Source organism: Pipra filicauda, unplaced genomic scaffold, assembly GCF_003945595.2.
Source record: "Pipra filicauda isolate LSUMZ 115617 unplaced genomic scaffold, ASM394559v2 scaffold57_size4234018_pilon, whole genome shotgun sequence".
NCBI lineage: Eukaryota > Metazoa > Chordata > Aves > Passeriformes > Pipridae > Pipra > Pipra filicauda.
In genome coordinates, this window is record NW_024104731.1 from 370,311 (window position 1) to 394,525 (window position 24,215).

The following is a 24,215-nucleotide window of genomic DNA, read 5'->3' on the forward strand; positions in this document are numbered from 1 at the left end:
ATCATACACATAACATTTCAGTCAACATAGGTATGAAAAATAACCTCTATATTAAGCAGGAAAGTAGAACAAAACATCAGATACTTGGCACCCCCAGAGCTGGACCTGGCAGGCAGAAGGGAGGGAGGGGATGGGGAAAAGACGTAGTTGTTTATTTGTGAGGCAACCACAGTGACCGAAAGGCAATTAAAACTCACATTTTAATGAACTCAGAATGTTAAAATATTCAAATATTAATAAAGAACAAAAGAATCATGGCAATACAATAGCTGTGAGGGGTTTAGAGGTCTAAATTCACATGAAATTAACTTCAGACAAAATCAGTGCAGATACATTATAAAATGCACACTAGTAAAGTAATTTAAATTTATCAATTATCCACTTTATGTTTCAGTGTTACTGCTAAAGTTCAGGCTGTTTTCCTAAAATGTATATCCAAAATCCTATAAATGCTTGTGCAGGTTAAAAATAAGTGAAAATAAATATGTTTCAGAAAATATATCACAGTAGTATTAATAAAATGTAAAGGAATGAACATCAGATATTCAAATATTCTGATATGTTAAATACAAAATCAACATCCTAACACACAACAAACAGATTTTTTCATTTATATATAAACAACAACCATGACAAAATTTCAGTATTAGTATGGAGCAATGCATCTTATCGCAAGTTCAAATCCACCCACAACATGTGGATTATCAACATTTCGACAAAAACTGTGTGGAAAGCTACACTTACTATAACTTTACTTAGCTTGGGAGAATCATTTTTAAGTTTGTAAGTTACCATTTTCTGCTGTTGTCTGTCTGACAATATAGCAAGAGTTTTGCATTAAAACATGCCATTTATCACTTTGTGTAACCTGGTTAATTTGTGTGTGAAAACAGGCTGTGTCACAGTAAGAGGCAAGGTCTCATAACTGCTGCTCAGGATTAATATACCACAGAGAAGTGGTTGTGAGGGAATTCTTTCAAAAGCACAACTAGCAACTGACAGAAAGGTTATGCTACGTTAATATTAACTGATACAACTCTAAAGGTATTTGAACAGACATAGGGTGCAGAGCCTGACCTAGATAAAACTAGGTGGCTACTGCATTATGTTACCCATCAGAATGACCAGTCAGCAGGTCAGTCTTCCTGCCCATACTATGCACCCAACATCCCCTTTTAGTCAATGTGCAGTGGTAAAGCCATCATGGAAGGAAGCTCTCTTTGCTCAGCCCAGTCATCACATGCAGTTATCCTCAAGGCCAGAGTCTTTCACTGTGAGGTACACTTCCTCCTTATTTCTCTACAGTGCAGTACAGTGGAAATTCTCAACATAGCCAAATACAAAACCTTAGAGAACTGAGATATAGCACAGACCTTTCTGCAAATTCTCCTTGAAACTCCCAAAATGAGCACAATGAGCACAAGGAGCACAAGGAGAAGCTGTGCTTCTGGACACATTTCAAACCACAAGCCACTCTCAATTTTCTGTAAAGCAGAAAACACCAGTAGATCACCTTCACCTCACTGAACAACATTTTTTTAGGCAGGCTTTTCTCTTACTATTCACATTTTTGCAAGAAACTCCAGAAGACTACTGAATCCTATGCACTATGAATATTCAGTTAGCTGTTGAATGTACTAGCTAAACTTCTCCTGAACAAGGTTCATTGCATGTCAGGAAACACAGAGTTTGAATTCTATCCTTACCTCTCAGATCACTAGCCACAGGGATCTCCACTTCCAAATCACTTTTGCAGAGGTACAACTGAACTATTAAGCATAGTCACTAGGACCTCCTGCAGAAGTCCTCTCAAATAAAGTCCTAGGACCACATCAAAGCTATCTCTTCTCTAATGGCTTTGAGGCATCATTGATTCACTTAGAAAAATATCGTTCTTGGAAGAAGAATGGAAGAACATTCAACCAAATACTGGCAGTACCTACTCTGCAAGGGCGAGAGAGGCAATTTAAGATCAAATGGCTGGACCCTTTAAGTGTATTAGTCATACAGTGTTTTCAGAAATTTTGAATGCTATAGCCACTCCTTGAATCTTAAGTTTCAGAAAGTAGAAGTGCATTTTGGAAATGTCACCCAAAATATTCCCCTTACCCCACACATTTTATTCTTGGGAACAATCAATGAGGTTGGGTTGCTATTTGAAGCACTATTTGTAAAAATAAATAAATAAGTAAGTAAATAATTGATAACTCTTTCCAGTATTTACTTCTTGTGCTGTCCTGAGAAGTACTTCATAGTAACAATTTGGAAGTAGAATTTTTCACACGTCTTTTTGATTGATTATTAGGAAAGAAGATAGAGTCAAAAATCAATACCTAGACCAGTTTCTTCTGTCCTCGTTTTACAGTCCTTTGCCTGCAGAAGAGACAGGTTGCAGTGATCGGGATGGAGTTGACTGCTTATATTCATGTTTAAACTCAATTTTAGCATGAAATACATGAGATTAGCCAAAGAAAATGTTTAGCAGGATTAAAAGAGTCATTTACTTTTACATTTTGCCAATCTGTTAACAGCTGTACCAACTAAATGCTAAAAAAAGCCTCTTGTTTCTGCAGAGTCAACAGCTCTCTGCTTTCTCAGGAATACGTTAGAGCTATAAATTGTGTCTTGTTTTTATTCAGGTACCTAAATGGCAAAAGGCTACTGCATAGCAAATTACAGATTCATCATTGCTTTCAACTTCTTTCTACTTTTATACAGCTAGTAACTCAGGCAGCAAAGTGAACACAAGCCTTAGAGTCTCAAATACGGTCTCAAATCCTAATTAAACATAAGATAAATTAATCCAACTGGATCACTCCTTGACTTAATAAAAGGGGAAACAATAAGCTCAGACTGTTTTACTATGATTCCTGATTGGTTCCTGTAAAGTGAATAAACAGCAGAAATATTCCCTGTTTGTAACAATCATAGAAAATACTATAGATGGAACTACTGACTAGAGCCTTCATATCCAGTCTCAGCAGAAGCTGAGAATATTTGAGACACAATTCAAAATCCATTCAGAGCTTCATCTCTTCTTGACCTTCTGCTCAAATGGGAAGCTCAGTAAACCACAAGTGAAGTTGCACAGCTGGCAATCCAGCAGGGTCAGTTTTTGATTTTTTCATTAATTAGCAGGTTGGACTCCTTCTGACTCACCCCAGTAACCTTTAAAACTTTTTTATTTGTAAAGTGATAATTCTTAAAATATTTCTCAATGGCAGTAACTATCTCTACCCTCTATATGTAATTAAACAAAGAGGAACAGAAGAGCTAAATGACTGCCAGAGGTCAAGAATAAAATACGGTGTCTTTCCTCTAAAGGATTTGCTTAAATGTTAAAAAATACATGAGCTCAGAGAGAGAACACAAAATCTCCGGAAAAAAAAAAAGAAAAAAACAGTCAGTGGAGTCATGAAGTATGATTTGGCAGTAGTCAATCCATGACAGAATCCTTGTCTCTTTTACCCTCATAGTACTTGGGAAAAATACATAATAATTCAGTGCCAGTCTCCTTGATAAATCAAACACTAGAAAAGCCCTGAATGCCATATTATCTAGGAGATGATAAATTTGTTCTAAAAAATACAATGGCATTAAAAATCAGAAATACTACGAGGAAAAAGTTCAAACTTTGTCACACTACCTACACCTAAACTTCTAAGATTTTTAATCAAAATCTCTTAATGTGACATTAGTATGCAATTAAGTTCTGCTTTTCATTATAAAAGATCCTCAAAAGTACACCAAAATTGTTCTCCGGGAGCTAAAAATCAGTTGTTTAAATCTTGTGGTAAGATCATGTTTTTTCTTAAAAAAAAATCTTAAATAAGTTTTCAGACTAAGTATGATTTTGGGTCAGATATCCTTGAATTTATCAGATATTATAACAGATATAGGCAAACTGGTATGTAAGCTACAGATATTTCATCATAGTCATTCCTAGGAAGTAAACGGGCACCCATGTAGAACATAACCTATATGCACCATGACAGCTTTTAGTCTGATGCTACCACAATATTCTGGGGCCAATACATGCTGTAGCTCATCCCAGGCCTCTGGACTCCTCTCCTAACACTGTGGTAGACTGAAATGTTGTTTATGTCTTAAACATTGTCAAAATCATAGAAAGACTTTTTGTTAAACTGCAAAGAAACAACTGCCCATCTGCAACCACCCAAGCACACATCTCCACCCCCCGCCCCCTCCCCCCTCCCAGCCCCAGATATGCCTCCTGACTGGAATATGGACTGTGACAGGAACTTGAGTTTAGGCTACTGTCCAATTATTTCAGGTCTAGGGAGAAGTAAACAAGGCTCAGGGAAGAAGAATATATCCACAAAGAAAGCCAAACTCAGCTAAGAATCAGCCCTAGCTGATTGTATATGTAGAAGTGGTATTTTAGTTTCCTTAAATTCACTGAAAGTTCAATTAATTCTTCTTGAAGTATGAATAATAACATCTTTAAGCACAACTGGGTAAGTTTCTTTCAGTTATTTAATATAATTACAATGTTTTTTCCTTTTGAGTATGTCATACTGATGCAGCTAGACAAGAAATTCTATTCCACTTGCTTACATTTCTGGCCATTGGGAATGTTATATGGTTGTATAAAAGTGAACATAGTGCTTTTACTGGTTACTTGCTAGGGTTATTAAGCCGTTATATTTTCCACTGAAAAGGAACTTTTAAGGCAGTTTAAAGCTTGGACTCCACTTCCCCAAATTCTTGTTATCTGGTGGTCTGATTCATCGTATAGGAATTCGTGGTCTTTTAATTACTGAACTTCCATCTCACTCTAGTGTCTTCACCTCTGGAACAGATGAAAAAATCAGTGCCAGTCTGAGCCTCCTCTACTAAGTGAATCTGTAGAGCATAGGACTGATCCCTTCTTGCTCCTTCTCTGAAGGGAGCCTTTTCTTGCATCTGAAGTGCAATGAGGGAGAGAAAGGGCATTCCGTTTGGTGGAGAATTTTTCGACTTCAAAACTTTTTTCATTCTGATACAGAGTTATCCCTCCAGTTTCTGAAATTCTCTGTTAGAATTGAGACTACTGTCAGTGGCTTGGAATAGATCACAAGGCTGATTGGTATGGAGATGCAGGTCCTCAAGTGTCAGGGAGCTGAGGAGTTGGCAGAAGGTAATGGAGAAAGCAGTCACCGAATAGTGCCAGAACTGCCCCTCTGCAGCAGCCTGCCATGGCACTGATTTTTTCAGCACTTTTATACATCCATACAACATTCCCAATGGCCAGAAGTGTTGTAAGCAAGTGGAATAGAATTTCTTGTCTAGCTGCATCAGTATGATATACTCGAAAGGAAAAACCACTGTAATTATATTAAATAACTGAAAGAAACTTACCCAGTTGTGCTTAAAGATGTTATTATTCATACTTCAAGAAGAATTAATTGAATTTTCAGTGACTTTAAGGAAGCTAAAATGCCATATATGGCTACTGCATATATGGCAATAATTTCTACATCACTTCCACTGATAAGTACACTCTTATCCTTACCATGCACACCCTGCTTACAAAGTAAGTCTCAAAATAATGAACACTTTCATTCTGCCTATACAGATATTGACTAAATTCGTGAAGAAAAGAAAGCTAAATATATCTCCTCCTGCCCCCAGGGAGACATGTTATGGGGTTTCATAATGAACATGTTGCTTAATGATTAGGTTGTCACTTCTCCCAAAAGATTTGAGGCATTTTTATTGAATTTATTTCTCTAAGTTTGAAAAGGTAGTGTAAAATGACTTTCTGGCTCATCAAGTTGTTTTGATAATGGGCAAGGTATTGACTTGACTTAAAGAAAATAGCTTGTGTCTACACAATGATGGAGAGAATGGTAGAAGGTAGGGGGACTATAGGAATGTGGGTATTGTCAGAATGGATATAAGTCTAGCCTCAGGTCCCATCTCTGGCAGTTCCTAGCCTTGGAAATGTCCTCTATTTTTCTCTAAAACTCCATCAGAGACAGATACTCAGTGAGCTGTCAAACACAGAAATCTCACCCTACTGATTGAAATTGACTTAAAACTTCAAACCAACACTTTTTCTAAGATTTACCCATCACTTTTGGTATTCTTATCCATAAATACTCATTCCCCTGCAAATTTATGAGAACAATTTTTGTATAGAAGGTTTTTTTCATGGAAAAGAAAATTTTCTCCCAGTGTCACTACTATATCACTTCTTTTCCCAAGAAAATTAAAGCATTTCATCTAAAGTATTTTTTAATTCCTTTTGGGGGTCAACCTTTATTGTGTGAACTAACAAAAATCACAAGTTCATTTACACATTTGTTATATTATTCTACCTTTGTTAGGCTATATAGGTTCTGTTTACTGGTTTTCACAAGTCTGCCTTTTAATGTGTCCATAACTGTAGCAGGCTTTCTTGACCGTCAAAGGAAATTGCAGCAAGACAATATGTGTGTGATTCAGGAGTTACTCTGTGTGAAAACAAGTTATGAACACATCTCTCAACTGCAGCATATGGTGTTATGTGAAAAGAAAAATCAACACAAATCAACAATTACAGCAACACTTCAGAAAGCCTGTGAAAAGAGTGCGTACCGACATAGGGAAACCAAACAACTTACAATCTGATGAGGTTCAAGTTACTTCTCAGAGTCAAACTGAAGGGTAATCACATAGCACTGGCTCATTTCACAGTCAGAATGAGCAACAGACTATTTTCCTCCTGCATGATAAGAGTGTAGCATAGTACTTGCAGAAAGCTTTAAGATTCAATTTCAGGGGTGGATCAGTTGATAGTGAACCATGCTCTCATGAAGGAAACCCTAAACACGAGCTGTCAAACATCAGGGCATTCACAGCCTGTTGCAAGTGTTCACTCAAGTCTGATTTAACAGAAAGGTATCTCTCTGTCATGTAAGAAGAGCTCAAGCTAACCATAAGATTTTGGAATTTTTTCCTAATTCTACCTATCAAACTCTCTCTCAGACCATCTTCCTATATGGCTTACTTCACTAGTAGAATACAAGCCAGGGGAATAAAGACTAAATGTTTCAAACATTGCAAGATAGAAAGAGCAAGAACAATGCCCTGTAAGACCAATGTCCAACTAAAGACAAGAGCAATGAGCAGGAGCAAAAGCAAGCACCAGCTGGAGTTTGTGCAGTATAGTAAAACATCACCAAACCAGAAATCTAGACACACTCCTGGTGTGTTAACAATGATCACTTAGAACTACTGTTGCCAACTAGAGTCTTCACATTTTGCTGCATTTTTTTGTTTTCTGAATTTTGTTCAGAGGTCTACAAAAAGCTGAAAAGTTAATCTTCTCTTCTAAAATCCTAAGTCTTAGCATTTTTCTCTGTGTCTTACATGCCCAAGGATATGTTCTGCCAGCAAAAATGTATGAAATCTGAATTGGGAAATTAAGATCATAAAGGCATAGTTTTCTTATCAATGTGAGCCTGAGAAACAAAACAAGATTCAAAGAAAGAAAATTATGTAACAGATCACTGCTGCAATCTTAGCAACATTTTATTAGGACACTAATATGTTTAACATACCCTCAGACTTATTAAACATATTATCCTGAAGGTTATCCACATCTCTACAAAACTGGGAATTAGCTCCCTATTATTATTGGTATTTTACATTTCAGGAATTGATCCAAGAGCAGCTAAGGTCCAAATCTAGACAACCTCTTTTAACTATCTCAGTGTTACACAATACCTAACACTAATTGCAGATGTACAAAAATGATTCAAAGTTGGAGTCAACTCCTCTCCCTTGCTACCTATACATGGCCTGTCAGAGCACAGACAGATGTCCCTGATTTTGTTGATACAGCAGTCTGAACGTCAGCATTCAGGTGCTTACTGATTTGAAAGATAACACATTGCTTGGAAATGGCAATTCTGAACCATCTTTGAGGCCTATACACCAGCTCCATATCAGTCAACGAAAAGATCTAACACATTTCTGCAAATTAGTGACGTCCCCAGCTTGCCATCCTCCTCTCTGACATCCATTGTTCAACAGTAATTTCTCTATCAGTGCATTAATCAATCAGCCATTCCAAAAGAGAACATGGAGAACTAATGATCACACTATGTTAATTGTCTCTCATAGAATCAGAGAATACTCATTTCTCAGTCCATTTCCCATTTCCAGAAATTGCACTACATAGCAGGTATTTAGGAGAGACATCTGAGTCCTTGCCTATGCCTCTGTTACATTAAACTTTTATAGACAAAGACATCGTTTCTGAACAATTACATACCTGAGCTTGAAATTCTGTTTAGGCCATTTGGCTTTGTTCAAAAAGGACTAAAAGGCAGTAAAAATGCCACATCATGTGTGTTGCTAAATGGACAAAGCTGTACAAACCACACAACTTTCCTATAAAACAAATAAATACTAACACTCAGATAGTGTCATTCTATCCAATGAAGATGAAAAAGAAGTTCATTCCCCATCTCTTCTCTTTCAACAGCTCCTTTGTTGCATTATCAGAGGGGTGTGTGGGTGATTTAATCATTTGAATTATCTGAGTTAATGCAAGTAACACTTGAATTACTCTGAGTATGGTATGTCCCATACTTTCCAGGTAAGATGCAGGTTATTGTTGAGAAAATATGGTTTACAGTGGAGTTTTATTTACAGTGATGCTTGAGAGTAAACTTCAAAATACAATAATTTGTGGTTTAAACTTTTGTACTAATTAACTTTGAAAACTGAGGCTCAAAATGCTGATTAAAATCCTTCTCCATTGTCTCAAGATGGTCTATTGTGGATGTTTCATATCATACTATAACCAAAGAAACCTGGGAGCTAATGTTTATGGCTGTATTTTCATAGACAAAGGGAAGGGAAAACTTTTTTAGGCCTTCTCAAGTACCTTGGCATCATATCAATGTGAATCCCAGTCAGAAGAGATACTTTTGGAATTTTACTGTGACAAGCAGCAAAATCACCTACAAAATATAAAATGGCATTTGTACAACTTTGCAATATTTTAAAAAAAATTACTGTTCAACAGAAAACACTAAAATGAAGAGCTGTCTAGGAACTGTAATTGGAGGTGTCTAGTAACTCTAAAACTTTAAGGGTGAATGAGTATATAACAAACCACTGAGATATTTCTAACTTTAAACTGGAAATCTGAAAATGTCCAATGTTAACAAAGCTTTGCATTTCCTCACCAGAATATACCATACCACAATTGACACCAAAGAAAAGGCAGCAAAGTCTTCTCTAAACTCTGCATAGAACAGCTCTTTGAATATATATAAACTTTCCACCCCACTCCTCGTGGTCCCATAAAGCTAACATGTGGTCAATGCATAAAACTTGGAAGGAAATGGCCAAATTTCAATGACACAAGAGAATTTCAAGATTACTCCTGATCCAAAATGTCTTGTAGTAATGAAGTGTACAAAACCATATTTTAAGTGGCTTGCTTGAAAGCAAAAATGCACTGTTATTGCAAGTCCCTCGACATCTAATTCAGCAAAATTAAACTACCATCTTCTTTTGCCATCTGGGTTTTTAAGTCATCAAGAATCAACATGAAACTGGAAGCTGATTAGGCCTTTAAAAACTATTTAATCAACAAAATCTATATTTAACCCTGTCTCACTCTTATTGCAACACTCACAGAGGTTGGTATCACAGATGTATCAATGGCTGAAAAGCTTACAGAGTGGTATCTCCAAAATATCAGAAGTTTTCAATGCTTTTACTTGATTTTAAAATTGGAATTTCAGCTTAAGTAAAATAAGTTATTTGGTATTTCTACAGTCTTCTGTAGATTCTCAACTAAGTATACACCAACATAACCAAGAGTTTACATGTAGCTGGAAGGTTTTAGGACCTTGTCTAAAATACTTTCATCCAAAAAATTTAATGACTTTGAGTTCTTCTAATCAAGAAAGTCATAATAAATTAATATATTTAATTGGAACCAACCTCAGTAAGATTACATTAAAATCTCATTTTGTTCTGTTAAAAAATGCAATAAAACTATTGCCAATTAAATTAGGCAATCAGTAAGAACAAAGAGATTTTCTTGATGTTTCATCTACTTTGTTCAGCCATTAGAAGTAATTTTTAAAAGCTTGTTGACAATGTTTCTCTCTTGATAGTGCTGCAGGTAGTATCAGATATCTGAGCTTTCAAATCTGCTTCAACAAATCATCCTTACATTGCCATTTAGCACATCTACCTTTGCCAGTAATTGAGTTCTCCTAGGAAGCCCAGTACTTCAGTAGTGTGGGGGATAACAGTTTACAGGATAGAAAAGGGAAAACAAAGGGAATACTGAATTTCAAGTTAAACTAATATAGAGCATGAGACTATAAAAATGTAATTAGAAAGACACTTACAACCTGTTGTAAAACTTACACAGTCTCAGTTGTGGATGAATGAGCTCAGGAGAACTAAGTGGTTTGTATAAGTATGCATTATTTTACTGTCTCCAAGCCTGAAGGGTGATTCACTCTTGCTTTCTATTAGACTTTAATGCCTGCTGTCATTGTTTTCCCATATTGATCTTCAGCAAAAATAGATTTGGCCATACTGAACAAGAAAAATCTACTAGCCAATTTCCATCAGTTCTTGCTCAGCACAAAGTGTCATTCAATACACACTGGGAGGAACTAGTGTCTATATTACTTATGTATAAATGGCAAACTGCTGTTACAGATATCTCTCTGCTCTACATGTCTAGCTTCTGTACATCTCAGCTTGTTACCTATGCCATCAAAAACATCTTTTCTTCAAGGTTGGTCTCAAACACAGAATCAAGACATTCATTAGTGGACTGATACCAAATGACAGAACTGATCAAGCTGCCACAGTAGAAAGCTCTGTCACTCTGATAAAAAAAAAAAAAAAATCAGTTCTAATATCAGAAGGAAAAAAATTGAATTTTCACTTCTACATACACGAAAGATATTGTTTTTTTCTCAAAACACATAATATTTTGCTGCATTCCTTCAGATTTGCCATGAAAGAAATATTATTCTTTCAGTTCTATGATCTTTCTGCAAGGAAATGCAGCAAATGGCTACTGTGATGCAGCCCCCTGTACTGTTCGACTCCAGAAAGACTCACTCTAACATGCTGGATAGGTTTTAGAATGGGGGTCTACAGCCTCTTTGAGATGAGGGGATTTTAAGCCTTCACATCCCATTTTACAGTGCAAAAAGCCTTCAGATCACTGCACTTTGAGTGCACTTTTCAGCGCAGTTAAGCTATATGATAGCTTAACTGAGAGCCTGAGGTCCTCATTTTAGAATAGCTCAACTTCTCCAAAATAGGCTATGAAAACCTACTGTTTCCAGGAGTTGATTAATAATGCAACTTCTGTTCAAACACAAGTCCATCCTGGTGAACCACTTCTGATATACATGAAGGTTCTGATGAAACAGAGCCTTCAGAATCCCTATTCAAATTAAGTCAGAGACTGATGACTGGTTTAGGAGTGACTTTCAACAGTGAGTAGTTGGATAGTTTAGTCTTTCATACTTTCCTGGTAAAGATACTTTTCAGATTGCCTAATTCTGCAAGTGATCTGTGTTTATTCTACTTACTGCAGATTGAGGTGTAAGTGGCATTTAATATTAAATAAAGGCTATTGTAACAATACTAAAACATCCCATTTTAAGAGTAAACATTACAGAGGTGATCCAAGACAGCCTGCATGACTTTACTAAGAGCAGCAAATCTTGCCTAACCAATCTGCTGGTCTTCTATGATGGACTGATGGCAATAGTTGATAAGGGAAGACTGATATCACCTATCTAGACTTCTGTAAGGTCTGCAATAGTGTCCCACGTGACATTCTTATCTCCAAATTGGAGAGACTTGGAGACACATGGACTATTCAGTGGATAAGGGATTGGCTGGATAAACACAGCCAGAGAGTTGTGGTCAATGGCTCTATGTCCAGGTGGAGCCTGGTGATGAGTGGTGTCCTTCAGGGCTCTGTCTTAGGACTGGGGCTCTTCAATGTCTTTGTTAATGACACAGTAAGATTGAGTGCAGTCTCAGCAAGTTTGAAGATGACATGAAGCTGAGCGATGCAAAAAACACAGCAGAAGAAAGGGATGCCATCCAGAGGAACCCAGACAAACTTGACAGGTAGGCCCAAAAGAACCTCGTGAAGTTTAACAAGTCCAAGTGCAATGTGCTGCACCGGGGTTGGGGTGATCACTGACGTGAGTCCAGACTGGGAGAAGAATTCAATGAAAGCAGCCCTGTGGAGAAGGACTTGAGGATTCTCATAGATGACAAGCTGGACATGAACAAACAGAGTGTGCTTGTAGCCCAGAAGGTCAACTGCATCCTGGTCTATATCAAAAGAGGAGTGACCAGCAGGTCAAGTGAGGTGATTCTCCCCCTCTACTCTGCCCTTGTGAGACCCCACCTGTAGTACTGTGTCCACGTCTGGGTCCTCAACACAAGAAAGACAGGGACCTATTAGGTGGGTCCAGAGGAGAGCCACAAAGATAATCAGAGGGATGGAGCACCTCTCCTGTGCAGACAGCTGGGGTTGTTCAGCCTAGAGAAAAGGCTCCAGGGAAACCTCCTTGCAGCCTTCAGTAACTTAAGGGGACTTATAAAAAAGAGGGAGACTGACTTTTTATACAGACAGACAGTGACAGGACAAGGGGCAATGGTTTAAAACTGAAAGAGGACAAGTTTAGATTAGATGTGAGGAAGAAATTCTTTACTCAGAGAGTGATGAAGCACAGGAACAGGCTGTCCAGAAAAGCTGTGGTTGCCCCATCCCTGGAATTGTTCAAGGCCAGGTTGGATGGAGCTTTGAGCACACTGATTTAGTGAATGGCATCTCTGCCTGTGTATCAGGGGGTTGGAACTGGATGATCTTTTTGGTCCCTTCCAGCCCTTATCCTTTTATGATTCCATGATTCTCTTACAATTTCCCCATTTTGTAGTGCATTTCCATTTGAAGTGAGTTTGTAGAACATATACAATTACTGTTTTGAAGAGCTGAAATTGAGATTATCAAGATGAAATTATTTGTTTGTACTCATATCACTATTCAAAATTTTGCCTTTATTTATCTTACCTGCAAGGAAGAGAAATGTAAAAAACTTGAAGTCCTTCGCAAATTTTTTCCCCTCCATTTGCAGGACTCTTTCTATGAGCTGAATATGAAGTGGAAAGGAGACTGTTCCTCTGTTGTCTATATAATCTTCACTTTTAAATGCAAAACAGCCTTTGGGACAAGGTAGCTGTCACTTTTCAACTACAGAAAAGTACAGACTGACTCACTGTGATCTCTATCTCCAACTCCTCAGTGATTTGCACTTTTTTCCTTTGTTTTTTTTTTGTTTTCCTTAATCGAAAATTCAGTCATTTGTATTGAGAACTGCAGGGTGTAAGAAAACTTAATGCTTCTGAACTGTATTTTAAAATTTAATGGTGCTTTAGTACTTCCCTTCAAAGTATGAGGTACACTACTTAAATCTAAAGTCTCAGAAGCTACAACTTTCTTTATCTGTCCAAGAGACTAGCAACCTTCAGGAAAGCAAGAGAAATAGGATCTGTCTCACAAACATGTATTGGTACAACTTTTAAAACATGGTATTTAACAGAGACATAAGCCATTCCTCTTCCATCTATCATTCTTTTGCACATGCAAAAATTATTAATTCAGGACCTCTGGTACAATCCCATAAATCTGTATGGAGTTGGGAGTCTAGGGTGGGGAGGGGTGTTTGATTTTTTGTGGGGTTTGGGAGGGGGGTTAGAAGCATTCTGTGATCCAACATGCCATTGTTGTTCCTTTGGACCTTAACACACACAATATCATTTAACTGTATTTTAACAACCTGCATGATAGAGCCACTGCTGCAGCAGTTGTCATTTAGAACATTAATACTGCAGCTGGTTTAAATTTTAAAAATTTAATAAAAGGGCTTTGTCTACTACATCAGGGAACAGAGAGGAAAAAAACGTCCTTTTTTTTTCCCCAATAAAAAGCCTGGTAGAAGTAGAAAAAGAAATTTGAAACAAGCAGAGATGATCTCTTGAATTCTTAAAACATACATCAGAGGAGCTTCTCAAATTGAGGCTATGTATGAGAAAAGAGAGAAAAATCAATAATATTTGTAAATATAAAATAAGCAGATCTTGTGAGCTTTTTGCATTTGTTTTGTCTGTAAATGAAAGGTATGATTCACTTGCTAGGCTTCAACCCTCAACATAATTCTGCAATTCTTTCACACAGAAGTTTAAAAATCCAACTTTGGCTAACCCTTTAACCCTTTCAGTAAAAGCCATCTGTGAACTATGACTGAGAATTTTTCCAGGAGCAAATCGGTGTATGGGGTGCATGGCTTCTTTATAGTTTCCCTTTCATGGACTTCTTTCTCTGTTTATTCTAATTTCTTATTATCCAATTGTACATCAGCAGACAAACACACACAAAAAAAAAGACCCTGCTGGCTAATTCACAGAACCATCATTAAAGGAGGTTCTGTGTTGACTGAGCATCATTAGAAAGTTGTCAAGTTTACAGAACAGATTTTGGGTACTGAAGAAATGCTGTTGTTTGTGGTTCCTGAATTAGGCGTATTTGTTACAGAAACAGCAGAAGTAATGATGTTACATCTCAAGTAGATTTATGCTCAGTTGTTCTATGTTGTTTTAACTGATTTATCCAAAGTATGCAGAATGAACTCATCGTCCTCTAGACATCAGAAAGTCACATCAAAAGTACTGTTAGGAACTGCCATAACTGAAAGGGAACTTCCCTCTGACTTCAATCAGAAAAACTGCAAGGAGGAGAACACTCAACCAAGGAGTAAATTTGGTGCCTGCTAAGGAAGGCGCTCTGGTGGTAATTTTTCCAATAGTTGAGCTCTTCATACATCACTTACATGTGAAGTTTCTGGCATTTAATAAGGACTGAGCTCACACAGCAGTTTTTTTCTCTGTACGAATACTATTAGTATCTCTTTCATTCTTATGGTTATTGCATTAATATATTAATTACCCTTCAGCCAGAAGGGGAACTAGTGACCAGACAACCAGAAACATGGAAAACTCCTTCCATTTCATTACCTACATTGTTTTCAGTTTTACTGTTCTTTGCTAAACTGAAATGTCACTCAAGTAGCCCAGGTTTTACACATCACTGACAGCTATAAAAAAAGATGGAGGTTTTTTTCTCCTTTTAGAAGATCATTACTTAATTCCCTTGAAAACTATTAAAGCAGTTTTTAATTACCTGATGTATTAAAATGATTCACTAATGCTATAGAAAAGGTTACCTCACTTTTTCAAGCCTGCTGTCCATGGGACTTAAATTCATCTAGACCAAATACACATTCACTTTTCATTGAAACAAAAGCATATAAGCAAAACAATTATGTTGCACTATTAGTCCATTACTTCAATTATTTCAGTCGGATTACCTTTTGATACTGGATCATAATCAAGTTATATTTTCATGCTTGACAGGTAACCCAGACAAAAACTATAATTTGATGTCATTTTGAAGATTTGGAATATTGCCTAGAAATACTATATTAAATAGCTATGGGACAAGTGAAAAGATAAGGAGTCTAGAATTAATACAAAATGTAACTAAGCAATTTAGAACTACGTTCTGACCTGACCAGAGAAAAAGAAGAAACTAAACAAGGCGGAGATGAACAAAGTCTGCGATTTTCAGACTCAAGACCATGGAAACAACTGGGCAAATCCAAAGTTCTCTGAATGAAGAAAGTGCTGTTGAGAGTAGACTTGAGTCTGTGCTGTTTCACACACAGAAAGGCAGGAAAAAAATCTCTTAATGCATTTAAGCATTTTTACGTAATGGGCTTTTCAGCATAGGAAGAGAGATTGCTGATAGCTCAGTTTTTTCATTTGAAAAATGTTACTTAGTCTATTCTTCCACCTGGCCACACTCAAAAGGAAATTTCAATAGATTATTCATCTGTGTTTCTAATCTCCTCTTTGCCTTTTATTTTCTTCCTTCCTAGGAAATACCTGCTCTGGTGAAGACATGCCAGCATAAAAACCTAAGATAGGTTTAAGAATCTACTCCAAATCACACATTCTAAGGCAAGAAGAAATTTCTGCAGTCATTCATATTAACCTGCATAAAGCAAGACACAAGCTACCCTAAATTTCTATTCATTTCAAGTCCAGCAATCATGTTTGAATTCAATATCAGAAAAAAGTTACAATTACTAAAAAAATCAGTTGGTTTTGGAATTTTCATTGGCAGAGAATGTACAGTAACTCATGGCTAAGGGGTAATTCTAATGAAAAATGTGTATATAGTCTATTCTCAATTTTTGTGTTTCAAATTCTAGCCATATGTTTTTCTATAATTTCAATTGCTAAACCAAAGAGTCCTCCACTATATCATATCTTATGTGAAAACCAGAAAACACTGTATTTGTGATTTCTTTATATCCCAGACAACAAAAAAAACCTGTTTCTACTTCTTTAATCCATGCCTTAACTCTTTCTTGGGCCACAACCATTTTTTTTTAATATAAAGTTTAAACATCATATTGTAATATATTAAGCTAACAAATGTTGCATCAAACACCAATGGAATCCTTCAAATCTTACTCAGAACTGCTCCTTTTATAATTTTAAAAATAATTATTTCTGACAAGCTCCTCATTTCATTAAGGATTTCTCATGCCTAAAATGACGTCCTATATTCTGTAATAACTATTTTCAAATATTTTGCCTAAAGAAAATGTGTTTTTGTAGAAGCAAATGTGTGTACAATTACGTATGAAACCTAATGTGTGTACAATTACGTATGAAACCTAGTCTGCATCAAGTTCTCATTTTTTAATCGAAAGAAGAATACCTCTCCTGTATCAAATCTTTGTATTATAAGATATTTTTGTGGATTTTCCAAATTCAGAAGTCATTCCTCAGCTCTTCAGGTGCCAAAGTCTCTCTTAAGAACCTTTTTTATCTGTCATTTCTCTCATTTGTCTTCTCCTTTTCTTCAAGTGCTTTTTAAAAGAACTTGCCAAATCTGCTCTATAGCTTAGATGGGGGAACAAAGGGCAAGAAACATCATTATGTATCAATCTTCTAGTTTTAACAGCCTGGATGCAGGGATCTTAGAATCCAGAATTCAAAACCATGATCTAATCTATCAGTTATGACTTCCTCTTTTAATTTTTTTAATGAGGTCTAAAACATATACATGTTTGAAGGCGGATGGGGGGATGAAAGTTAATCCTGGTTGCCATGTCACTCTACAAATCAAAAGCAAGCAATCCATTACAGATAGTTTTGAAGGCAACAATGGTATTCCTGATGGATTTAGAAATTATGGTCTGTGGAACTTCACAGGCATTAAGCATGAAAATAAAACCATTAGATCTTCTCAACAAATGGAGTCACTATTGAAGGATATATATTTTTTTTCCTGCTCACAGTTGGGTTTTTATTTTTCCAAATTGGAAACACACTGCACAGAGGAAGTAATAACATCGCAGTAAAGTATTCAAAGCCCAATTTTTATTCACATTGATTATCTTTTACATTTTGAAATATTGCCTTTGTACATCCATCTGTAAATGTTTATCAGATAGGTATTCAAACCCTTTCCTTCATTAAACTATTTTGTGGGAACACTACTACACTTTTTTTATATCTTTGGGCAAAGTGAAAAAGAAACATGACATGCATGGTTTTTCATTCACCTTCCAAATTCAAAATCTGCGTTCCTTTTTCTGATCTCCGCAGCTCGGAAAAATATTTTTAGTTTCAATTTTACCACTATAATATGAAGTGCATATGAAGAATGCTTTTTCCAATCAGAATTTGAATAGTTTCATGAGTACTTGACTCTGATTTTCTCCATTTTAATCCTACTGAAATGATTTGCATGTCCTCAGAAAAAAAGAAACAACCATTTTAAATGGCAAGTAGATGACAAGCTGCAATAAAAAAGTGTGATTTTTCCAATTGCAAAGTTAATTTGTTTACCATTCAAATTAGTGTCCATCAACACACCTGATACTCTTGTGCCAAACAATTTATTTGAAGAAGCAAGTAGGACGACATACCTGATTAACTATTTCTTAAAGGAGAAAGGTCTTCAGGCACTAATTCCAGATGTATAGTACACATCTCTATCATTTGACCATTAATGACACAAATAATGACACATTATTTGAAGTGTGATTCAGGCAAATGTTTGTCCTCAGTAAAGTTCTAAACTAACCATTGTATCATCACTACAAAAGATATTTTAGAGTACACATCAGTTTCTACTGTTGGTAGTCTATTTTAACAGATAAGTGAAAGAAAGCTATTTACAGGTTTGGCCATGTAGAAAGGGATACCTAGCTTCTTTCACCACATAATGTAAATCCCAGAAAGAAAAGATTTCCCAAAGATAGGGAAAGCTGTGTCCTTTTTTCTCACGTAATTTGTTGAGTTTGCATTTGCAGAAACCTTATGCAGACATTTCTGCAAAAGATCGTTAAGTAAATTGTACAATGAAAAAATATGCATTTTTAATATAGCAGCTGAAATGTTAGAGGTAATACTTAAAGCTACCAGCCTCTTTGTCACACATTTGCTGCAGAACTTCATGTGTTCCTTCTCTTGTTTTCAGGATACTGAAACCAATGCCCTCTTGCAGCAATTGGTCACTATCTTTTTAACCGTTCCCTGCTATACATTTTAGGCCTCATTTTTCAGGGTCTAAAGTGTTCACAGCTGTCATGAATTTCATAGTTACTGCAAACAGGACTATTGCACCCAACAGACTTTATCTAGCTGGCAGGGGTATTCCATAAGGATTCTGCAACAAATGCCAGCTGTATTTCTTTGATATGATACTAAGCCTTATCAAAATAGGATGGTTCAGCAGAATGCAGAGAAAAAGATAACAGATTAAGAAAATATGCATCACAGCAAATTATTGGAAGGTACTAATGAGAGAATGAGTGCAAATAATAGTCTAGATACAATACAATTAAGCAATGCAACAAATCAAATAAGAAACTATTAATGGTCACTGTAGTCTCTTAGGGACAAATTCATTTAAAATAGCATACATAAATGGCTTGACACATGGACTATCTTATGAGCACTGGTTACAGATATTATATTCGCTGGATTTATTTCAATCACCAGGTCATTATATAGCAAATCATATCTAAGCAAGAAAGAATCTAAATGTACTTCTCAATTTGCTTGATCTCTTTCACAGAAAAAATGCCATACCATGACAAATATTTATTTATAAAAGTAACATGACTGATGGAAGCTGTTGATAATACAATAGTAATTGTTGATAATATTGCTCTAAAGCAGGAAAGGAAGATGAGGTGGCAAAGTGAAAGAAAAGGAGATGCCTTAAATAAAATTTGCCTAATAGTTCAATTATCGCAATTAAATGTAAGATAATCTCCAGAAAGCACTCTACTCTGGAAAAAAATAACCTACAATGAGCATAGCCACTATTGCAATTTGCAAAATCTGGCAATGAATGCTTCATAAATCATATATGGAAAATTTCTAAAGGCTTGAAAGGCATTACATGCATACATTATCATACATAATTAAACTCCTGTTGCCATGCTGATACATGAGCCATTTCTCTCTGAAAATGCTATTTTACTTCAATTTTTTCCAAAATTTTCTAACCTATTTTAAGATAAAAAATTTATTTTCTAATAATAATGTTTAAATAAATTATTATTAAAAGGTGTTACTTTAGATAGATAGATAAGTATGAAATTGGGTTTTCTATTATGAATTAAATCAAAATAGACTGTAAGAGTAGCCATAAGTGAACATTTCACAAATCAATTTAATTTCCCTGCATTTCAAGGGATATGTGCATTGGCATGTAACACTGTATAGGAAACATGTTAGATTTTTTTAAATAAAATTCATTAAGTACATCCTCTTAGTTTTGTAAATGTGTAGTAGCACTGTAGAGTTGTCAAAATAGTGATCATTGAAGAAACATTAAATAATCTACAGATTATTAAATAAGAGCATTGTCTTTGTACTTTTCATTAGCACCATTTTCTGTTCCATGTTTATTTTAGGACATTTTTTTACTATCTACCACTTACATTATAAAATTGTTACTTTCTATCAGCATTAGAGAAAGTTCATAATCATTCAGAATCTGTTTGTCTATGCAATAGTGTTACCTAAATAGCTCTGCTGAATACTTAAATACTTAAATAAGATTTTGTTGTCTGAACAGCACATACTCCATAAGAGCTTTCTTTAGATAACATAAGGTACATCAACATAGATTTTTACTCAAATAAGAGAAGCGATTCCATTTCTGAACAGGACTGCCCATCAACACTATTCATATGAAAAAAATCCTTACTGAATCTTTTATAAGTATCATGTATTATCTCATAATGTAATTTGGCAGAGTGGTAGCGTTTAAAATCAGAAAAGCATAAAGGGCAGATCAGGATAAACTCTGATTATCTTACACAGGTAACTACATTGAAGGTATTCAGCTAAGCTTACTCTGGCAGATCCGAAATGGTGCAGACCTACAACAGACCCAAAGGAGGGAGCTTGGGCAGGACTATTAAAAGGAGTCAGCAGTTATCATGGTCAAATAGAACCTGTTCTCTTGGTTGGTTTTATTTTATATTTCAAGGACTACTGAGGCCATACCTATACTAAAACTATTACCGTCCAGGCTAATCCATTTACCTCAGACGTGCTAATGATTTCAAGCATTGTGTTACTTGTAGACACACCCACGTTACTGAGAACATAGGGGTCACTGTCAGTACGTGAGAAAGCAAAAATTTTCAACCCACTCTTAAGTATTTAAATAGCTATCATGGTTGTAGGCTCCCAACATGTTTGGTTTCTCCACAGGCACTTTTTCAACAGTAGGATGCCTGCAACAGACAATTTTTACTGTCATCTTCCTGGATCAGCTGCTTCAGCTATAGCTACATGTAATGAAAATTAAGGTGAAGGGAAAATACAGAAGGGAGTAATTGTGATGTTTCCCATATTTGTTGCTGAATTATTTTGACAAAAGAAAAGCTAAGTGCTCAGATTTGAATGCCAAAACGTTAATAAAGCACAACTGTACTGAACTCTAGAAAAACCCATTTTATCTCAGTCCATTTTTTTTTTACAAACAAAATTTAAAAAAAATAAAATTAGCATTTTCTTACGGGAAAGTATGTTTTCATTAAATGTTTACTACCTATATGCATATATAGGTATGTACGTGAGTCTTACCTGAAAGACAGATGTTAGTCACCCTGGTTATAATTCACCCAGTCATTAAACTGCAGTATAACATTGTAAGACTGGACACGAGAGCATAAGGAACAATGTAGTGGAAAAGTGCTAAGGTAGTAGCACGGCAATGGAACTAGCAGGCAAAATTCCATGTCCAGGAAACCAATGCTGAAACATATAAAATTAAATCTTAAGTATTTATATACGTAGGTACTAAGTTTTGTTTCTAACATTTTGTAGGCACCTTTAAAACATAATAGGCTTGTTACTTTTGCATTTTTGTGGCTGTGTGAGGAATGCACAAGTAACTGAGAACAGAAACAGGACAAAAGGGAAAAAAATCTATTTCAGTTACACATGTATAATTGCATTTAGGGAACTGAATTCTGCCAAGTCAATGGAACAGCATGTGACATAAAACAGCTTAAAATTAGGCCATGAGAATCTATTCAAATTACAATATTTCCAAAATGTGAACACATATTAAGAGTCTCTATTGCACATAACATCATATTAGCTCCATAACGCTTTGGTCCTGCTTCATGAATGAAGAATGCTTTAAAACTCAACCAAGTAGTAACACTAAACAGGAACAGCAATGCAAGAGACAGTCAACTGAACAGATTAAATATACTTTTTAATATCTGTAAAGCTGCACATTGAAACAGAAATCCTACAAATAAAGTAACTGCAAAAGTGCACACTTTATGTGCCCAGTGGCTTTTCAAATGCTTATATTATGGTGGTGAGCAGAACTTTAATAACTCCAGTGATACTATCATGTTACAGCACTAATAAGATACAGAACATTTGGAGAAGTGGAACAGCAGACAGCTACAGCCAGAGTTGTTTGGAAATACTTTCTTCAGATTAAATGAGCTCTATGAACAAGGATACACAGGCTGAACTGAATTTTGTTAGTTTTCCTTTCTCATCTTAATACTCATTTAATTACTGCTACAATGAGGTATTGGCTGGCTGCATTTACAGTAGTTTGGTCTCTCTCCACATCTGGTTGGACATATGTGCATATCCTGAAAACTTACTACTATGAGAGAAGATGATGGTTAACATGCACTCAAGGTTGGAGGTGTATTATGGACCATAACTGAAAGGTACTGGAGCAATACAATGCATCCTAGAATAGAAAGGTAGGAACAGACCTAGAATGTCTAAATTTGTACATGGGGCCTATGAGCCATTGGGTTACTGCATAAACCACAGTAGCTTTTTCTGAAGCTACATAAAGCCTTAATTCTTACTTTTTGAAAGTACTCATACTTGCAAGATGACATCTGTCAGCATGTCTGGTCCAAACATGCTGGAATGTAGAACTGAGCTATTCCAGTTTGCTTGAAACGGGGTAGCTTTGGCAACAGAAGCATCTAGTCAAAGCAGTACATATTTAATGAAGGGTTAATATACAGATGGACAAGGGAATATCCAGGATAAGTTATTATAAAATATGATACAAAACTAGAGAAGAAAAAAGGATGAGAAAAAATATATTAAGAGAGATGAAAATGTATGCAACAAATTTATGTAGATCAAGGCATTCCTTCTTTAGTACATCAGTGGTGTCTGGCATGTGATGTGAGAACCATAATGATAATTTTATATATATGGCAAATACCTACCATCTGTGTTCTAAGGCACAAAATGTAAAATGCAGCATAAAACAATTAAAATCAACAGAGAAAAAGTTCAGAGTACAGAAAGCTTTTGATCCACAAAAATGGCAGATGTTATATTTGAGTAACTGAGGACCAAAAATATGAGTGAGAGCAAGTACAATCAGACTCTAAAAGTACAGCTCAATCCATGTGCCAGAGTGTTATTTGACACCTTTTTCATATTTCTAGTGAGGGAAAGAAAAAGAAAAAATTATTTTAAACTTTAACTACGTCACAAGCTAACAAAAGTCAATAACACTTTCTAATGGATTTCAATTGGTCTTTCCAACTTCAAGTCCAGAAATTCATAAAATTTACATTGTACTTTTCCTAAAGCACATATTTTTCCAGAGTAGTAGGGCAGTGGACAGAAACATTCATATTTCACATTTTCAGAGAAGCATCCCTGAAGTACATCTGTTCTGCAAAGTCTCAGACATATCATTCTTCAGGCACCACAAATACTACAATTGTATGGACAAAACAGTAAAACATTTTTATGTTATTTGCCTTTTTTTTTTTAGAGTTTAATGTAGTCTTCTTCCTGAACACTTTCCAGCTCCAGGCCTCTTCAGTAAATCATGAGCCTTACAGCTTCTTTCAACTACAGTTAGTGTCCATCTCATTCTCCCTTCAAAGTCTTCCTGTTGTTGCTCCTGATGTTGCTACTGGCTATCTCTTTTCAACTTTTCGAACTCCCTGACTGCTACTCCAGCTCTACTCTACATTCCACCTCCAAAAAAGCAGGTAGAACAGTTTTTCTTTCATCTTAGGCCTATTCCTTAGAATCCTCTTTACCAGACATTAAGATGAATTTTGTTTACTAGTGTACACTGCTGGTGTAATTTTATTATTCCAGTGTATTGAGTTTCTGTAGCAAGGTGTTGGCAGCAGGGTTGTTGCAGGTGTGGCCTCTGTGAGGAAAGACCAAGGATTGTCCCCATGTCGAACAGAGGCAGTTCCAGGCAGCTCCAAAATGGACCCACTGCTGGCCAAAGCTCAGTTGATCAGTGAACCTGGTAATGCCTTTGTGATAATATATTTAAAAAACAGGGCAAAAAAGGTTGTGACAGACAGGAGTGAGAAAAAAAATGTGACAGCAACAACTGCAGACACCAAGGCCAGTGAAGAAGGAGGGTGAGGAGGTGCTCCTGGCACTGGAGTTGAGGTTCCCAGTAGCCCATGGTAAGGACAATGGTGAGGTAGGCTGTATCTGAAGAATGTGGAGAGCACCACATCAGAGCAAATATCCACACTGCAGTCCCTGGAGGACCATATTCCAGAGAA